Genomic DNA, 6,994 nt, shown 5'->3' on the forward strand with positions numbered 1-6,994 from the left:
AAACTTCCAGAAAACCCAACTCTCTCACTTTTTTATCTTTTTCTCTCACTACCCAGCTATTCTCTTCGCATGACAACATAGAGACAAAAAACTTTGGTGTTTACAACAATCTCAATTCTTGCTATTGTGATAAGCAGAGACCCTTTTGTTCATCTAAACATGTAGATGCTTTGCAAAACATGATGCTTTGCAAAACTATGCTTTGTGGAATCAGGATGAGGTTGAAGGTTGCTACTGACGCTTGCATAAATCACTAACAGCCTTGCGAGCTTTCTTGAATCCCAGAAAGTCACCAAAGATAAGCCTTAACAGAAAACAGTGAAGAAAGGTCAAAAGGATAAGACTGAGGAAGACCTATGATCTTCATCCCATGACCACCAGAAGGCAGAAGAAAGACCCCCTAGCAACCGGAGACACATGCGCAGAGACGCCAGAGAAAGGACACGTAACCCGGAAGCCGGGTTAAAAGGGGGAGTACGGAAACCAGTTTGCGGAACAGGAACTCTCCTGCTCCCCTGTCGCCCACCGCTGATCTTTTGCTTATTGCTTGCTTGCTGTAATTAATAAAACTTTTCTCTGATTGAACCATATCACTCTCTTGAGTGAATTCATAACAAATTTGGTCCCGTGACTCGGATGCAATCTGTAGGACAGATTCTCAGCACTACCAGGGGGGCGCCCTGCTAACATTTAGCGGCTCGGAGGACCGGTTTCTGCCTCGGTTGCACCGACAAACCTAAATTTAAGGCAATAAGCAAATACGCAGGACTCGTGAGTATTACAGGAAACTTTCGGTCGGGGTCGGGATCCCGGAGTGTGGCAAAGTGGTGTGTGTGTGAGAGGGGGACTGGTAGCCAGATTCCCCAAGCGAGAGAGGACCCTCAGTAGTGCGGTTCCCATTAGCCCACGAGGGCGTGGGCCATAAACCAGGGGAAGTGAAAGAGGCTGTGTGATTTGAAGGCACTCCGGAAGAATGGGGCAGGGGAAGAGCAAGCACCCTGTATCTATTAAACTCCCACCGGTACCTAGAGATAGTCCGTTGGGTTTTATACTAGATAATTGGAAGCATTTCCCGGGAACAGAAAATAAAGATAGGGCAAAAATGATTCACTATTGTGTAGAAGTATGGGGAGGAAAGGAAATTTCAAAGAATGTATTTTGGCCTATATTTGGATCAACCGAAGATTGGGTTAAACAAAAATTAAATTCCTGGGTAAATACAAAGATCCCCTTTAGCTCAGAGGAAAGTGCTTATGCAGAGATCTGGGTAGTAAATCCCAAGGTTTTTATATTTGAGCTGACAGAGAACTCGGGGGAGGGGAAGGGAAAGAAAAAGAAACCCCGAAAAGAAGACACTTTGATAATACCCCCCCCTCCATTTGTACCACCACCACCACCACGAGCCCCTCCCCCTCCAAACCCCGAGGAGGAGGATTTAGACCTGCCAGAGGTGGGGCCTCTTACCAGGAATAGATCCAGAAGGAAACAGGAGAACCTATTCCCATTAAGAGAGATGCCAATGGGTGGCCCCCAAGCTGGAATAGGGTTTATATCTGTCCCTCGTAGTTCGGAGGATGTTAGAGACTTCAAAAAGGAAATGGGGCATTTCCTGGAAGATCCATTGGGGGTTGCAGAAAGAGTTGATCAATTCTTAGGACCCAATATGTACACATGGGAGGAATTACAATCTATCCTGAATATTTTATTTACGGCAGAAGAGAAAAACATGATTAGAAGGGAAGGAATGCACATTTGGGATGCTCAGCATGTCCAGGGACCACTGGCAGATGTAAAGTGGCCCCTCCAAAATCCCCATTGGGATCACCAAAATCCAGCGCACAGAGTACATATGCAGGATTTGAGGACTATTATAATTCAAGGAATTAGGGAGGCAGTCCTGAGGGGTCATAATATAAATAAAGAATTCAATGAGAGGCAAAAGAAAGACGAAACTCCTACGGAATGGTTGGAAAGATTAAGAAAGAATTTTCAACTATATTCCGGAATGGATCCAGACATCCAATTGGGACAAGCACTGCTTAAAGCACAATTTGTGGCAAAAGCCTGGGAGGATATTCGGAGGAAGACAGAAAAATTGGATGGGTGGCAAGACAGAGGTTTGGATGAGCTTTTGCGGGAGGCACAAAAAGTGTATGTTAGGAGAGAAGAGGAGGCTCAGAAGCAGCAAATTAAGATGATGGTGGCTGCTGTGAGAGAGAGTAGAGATCAAAGCTGGAAAGGGAAACAACAGAGACCGATCAGAGATTCAAATGAAAGACAGAACACTAAAGTTTGTTTTTATTGTGGAAAGAAAGGACACTTTCAGAGAGAATGTAGGGTGAGGATCCAGGATGAAAAGATGTTCAAAGAAGACTAGGGGGGGTCAGGGACTCTTTATTCTGGGGACCCAAAAACACCAGAAAGAGCCCTTGATAAAGTTAAAAGTGGGTCCCCAGCACCAAGAAATAATATTCTTGGTAGATACTGGAGCTGAGAAATCAACCTTTCAGTTTTTATCTAAAGGATGTAGTATATCCAAGGAAACTGCCACGGTAGTGGGGGCAAAGGGGGAACCCTTTGAAGTGGGGCTTATTAAAGATGTGGTGATAGAATCAGAGTCAAAGATTGGGGTGGGAAATTTTTTATTAGTACCAGAAGCAGATGATAATTTGTTTGGATGGGATTTAATTATTGAATTAGGAATACATTTAGATACAGTTGATAAGGAGTTGAAGATAAGGCTATGCCCTTTAAGAGTAGAAGATGAAGACAAAATAAACCCAGAAGTGTGGTATACACCTGAGAGTGTGGGACAGTTGAGGATAACCCCATTCTCGGTCACTATTAAAAACCCAGAAATCCCAGTTAGAATAAAACAATATCCCTTGTCACTTGAGGGACGAAGAGGGTTGAAACCAGAAATTGACAGACTGTTAAGTAAGGGACTATTAGAACCATGTATGTCACCTTTTAACACCCCCATATTGCCAGTAAAGAAGCCAGATGGGACTTATCGTTTGGTACAAGATTTAAGAGAAATTAATAAACGCACAGTAGCACGGTTCCCCGTAGTTGCAAACCCATACACCTTACTAAGTAAGCTGGGACCTGACAGTTTGTGGTACAGTGTTATAGATTTAAGAGATGCATTCTGGGCCTGCCCCCTTGATGAGACTAGCCGAGATTATTTCGCATTTGAATGGGAAGATCCAGATACGGGGAGGAAACAACAACTGAGATGGACAGTATTGCCCCAGGGATTCACGGAATCCCCCAATTTGTTTGGGCAAGCACTGGAGCAGATTTTACAGGATTATCAGACAGACCCAGGAGTGACCTTGATACAATATGTAGATGACCTGCTTTTAGCTGGGAAAGAGGAGGAAGATGTAAGGAGAGAGAGTATTAAGTTGTTAAATTTCCTGGGTTTAAAGGGATTGAAAGTATCCAAGGCAAAACTCCAATTTGTAGAAGAAGAAGTAAAATATTTAGGCCATTACCTTAAAAAGGGGGAGAAAAAGATAGACCCTGAAAGGATACAAGGAATTCTGTCACTACCGATTCCAAAAAATAAAAGGCAGATACGTCAAATCTTGGGGTTAACAGGGTACTGTAGACAGTGGATTGAAAACTATAGCAGCAAAGTTAAATTTTTCTATCATAAATTGACACAGGAGGGATTAATGAAATGGAGTTCAGAAGACACAGAAAAATTCCGGGAGCTACAAGAAAGTTTAATTCATGCTCCTGTCTTGAGTCTCCCAGATTTGAGAAGACCCTTTTATTTGTTTGTAAATGTGGAAAATGGAATTGCCTTTGGAGTCCTGACTGAGGAGTGGGCAGGGAGAAAGAAGCCGATAGGGTATCTATCAAAGATCTTGGACCCCGTGAGTAAGGGCTGGCCAACTTGTCTGCAAGTAGTAGCAGGATGTGCCCTACTGGTGGAGGAAGCTAGGAAAATCACCTTTAATAGCAATTTGAAGGTAATGTCCCCCCATAACATTCGGGGTGCGTTACAACAAAAGGCGGATAAGTGGATTTTAGATGCTAGACTTCTAAAATACGAAGGAATTTTAGTTGAGGCCCCAAACTTAATATTAGAAACCACTACTTTACAAAACCCGGCTGCATTTTTGTATGGAGAACCTGACGGCGAACCTTTGACACATGACTGTATAACTACAATTGAGGAACAAACCAAAATTAGACCTGATTTGGAAGAAGAGGAATTAGAAAGCGGAGAAAAGTTGTTTGTAGATGGGTCCTCCAGAGTAATAGAAGGAAGGAGGAAAACAGGCTATGCCATCGTACAAGGACCTGATTTGCAAGTCCTAGAATCAGGTCCTTTAGACAAATCTTGGTCAGCCCAAGCCTGCGAATTGTATGCAGTATTAAGGGCATTGAAACTACTAGAAGGAAAGGAGGGGACAATATGTACAAATTCCAGATATAGTTATGGAGTGGTGCATACGTTCGGTAAACTGTGGGAAGAAAGAGGTTTAATAAACTCCCAAGGGAAAGATTTAGTTCATCAAAAACTCAAAATTGCAGTACTAAAAGCCCTGAGAAGGCCCAAAAGGTTGGCAGTGGTTCATTTGAAAGGACACCAGAAGGGAATGGACTTGAGGAGTAGAGGAAATAATGCCGCCGACCAGGAAGCGAAACGAGCGACATTACAAACCATGGTCCTAAAAGAAAGAGGGGGGCATGAAGAAATTTTGAAACATAGGGATAGTGACTTAAGAAGTAGATTTACTGAGGAAGAGAGGTTAAAACTCCCAGAGACAGGAGCAATAGAAAACCCAGAGGGGAGATGGTTTCTCCCAGATGGCCGGGAAGTACTACCAAAAGCCATAGCTCAAAGAATATTAGAAAAAATACATCAAAGGACACATTGGGGAGCACAGGGGTTAACAGACTATTTTGCTGCAAGGTATATGAGCACAGGTATTCGAGACTTAGCTAAGCAAATTACTAGAAGCTGCCTCCCATGTTTACAAACGAATAGGAAAAATCTCAGAAAATTACCGTATGGAGGGAGACCCCTGGCAAAAAGACCCTTTGCAAATATTCAGATTGATTTCACAGAACTACCGAAGGTAGGGAGACTTAAATATCTCCTGGTCCTAGTAGACTATCTCACCCATTTCGTAGAAGCTTTCCCAACATCTAGGGAAACTTCACAAACAGTTGTAAAGGTACTATTAGAATAAATAATCCCTACATATGGAGTACCAGAGACAATAGACTCTGACAAAGGTCCCCACTCTACATCAAAAATAACTCAAGAGGTGGCAGAAGCATTAGGAATAAAGTGGGAACAACACACCCCTTGGCACCCTCAAAGTTCTGGAAGAGTAGAAAGGATGAATGGGGAAATAAAAAAGCAACTTACCAAGCTGGTGATGGAAACGAAATTATCATGGGTTAAGTGTGTTCCACTAGCTCTTCTGAATATTCGAACCCAGCCAAGGGCAGATTTGGGAATTTCCCCTTTTGAGATGTTATACGGTATGCCCTATAATATAGAGGAAGTTCAAACACATCCAAACGTGAGTGATCAATACATCAGTAAGTACTTAATAAAATTAATGAAGTTCAAAAGGGCATTGTGGGAAAAAGGGATGACAGCTCAAACACCACCATTGGATTTTATATTACACCAGGTACAACCCGGAGAGTGGGTGCTGATAAGAAGTTGGAAAGAGAACCCCCTAACACCGAAGTGAGAGGGACTGTATCAAGTCCTACTAACAACTGATTCTGCAGTCCGAATGGCAGAGAAAGGCTGGACACATGCCAGTCAAATAAAAGGACCTGTGAAGCCACCAAAAGCTAATAACTGGGAAGTGGTTAGCCCGGCTGGGGATTTGAAACTTAAGATATCCCGAACAAAATAACATCCAAGAACTATTAACCTGCTTAGAAATTTATGAATAGTAAACTCCATAAAGGCTTTTATATAGAATTGTCACCCTTTTGTTTGTTTTAAATGTAAAATATGTGAAGAACATTGGTGGACCCATTGTCATAGAGGCTATCCACCAAGAGGCGTGTGTAGATCTTGCTACACTGACCAGAGGAGACTCACTGATTGGGCCCTAGTAACCAGAACACGGGCAGGAGAGTTTGAGACAGGATCAGAGAAGTGGTGGGCCATCTACTCAAAAGGAGTCAATCCCTTATATTATTGTTACCATCCAAACGAACCTGCGCCTTTTGTAGCAAATATAGTAGCTGGGTTGTGCAGACAGTGGCTCCAGGAATTGAGGTGCAATACCCTTTTAGTAAAACATAGATGTTGGGAAAAATACATACAAAGAATCAATAAAAGAAGGAGTAATTCCCCTCCTGAAGAGTACTCTTGCTGCCAAGAAGATGGTACACCCCATGTCCCGCGGCAACCGGGTCGACGACGGGAGAGGCAGAAGACTAATAAACTGTGGAGGGAAACACTCCAATATACATGGGACCAAAAGGTCATGGTCCTGGAAATGCCACAAGAGTGGGAATGAGACAACCCAGCGAAATAATTTCCGGGGAATCCAAATTGACACTTCACAAAAGAAAAGCCTCTATTATAGCAGGGGAAGCCAATGCTCATTAAAGAAGTCAGTAACATTTATAATCTTAATCAGCACATTTAACATTTGCACAAGCAAGACTCACGAACCCTTCAATTGGTCTTTAATTCGATGGGAGGACCAGGTCATTATCCAATCACAGATCACCTCTGAAGCCCCTAGCTTTCAAGTTACACTAGACTCTCTCATTAAGTGGAAGGGTACTAGTTATAAACGGCCCAGGCGTAAGGTACTATATATGTGCCCAGCTTCTAATCCAGGCAGAGGATATTGTAATTATCCTGGTGAATTTTATTGTAGATACTGGGGCTGTGAGACAATTTCCATGGGGTAGAAAGTACAGAACCCAGATAAGTATCTAAAGGTTGAAAGGGGTCCACACGGATGTATAAAGCCCAAGACAGATCCCT

The sequence above is a fragment of the Cyanistes caeruleus genome, chromosome Z (assembly GCF_971803275.1).
Source record: "Cyanistes caeruleus chromosome Z, bCyaCae1.hap1.1, whole genome shotgun sequence".
Taxonomy (NCBI): Eukaryota; Metazoa; Chordata; class Aves; order Passeriformes; family Paridae; genus Cyanistes; species Cyanistes caeruleus.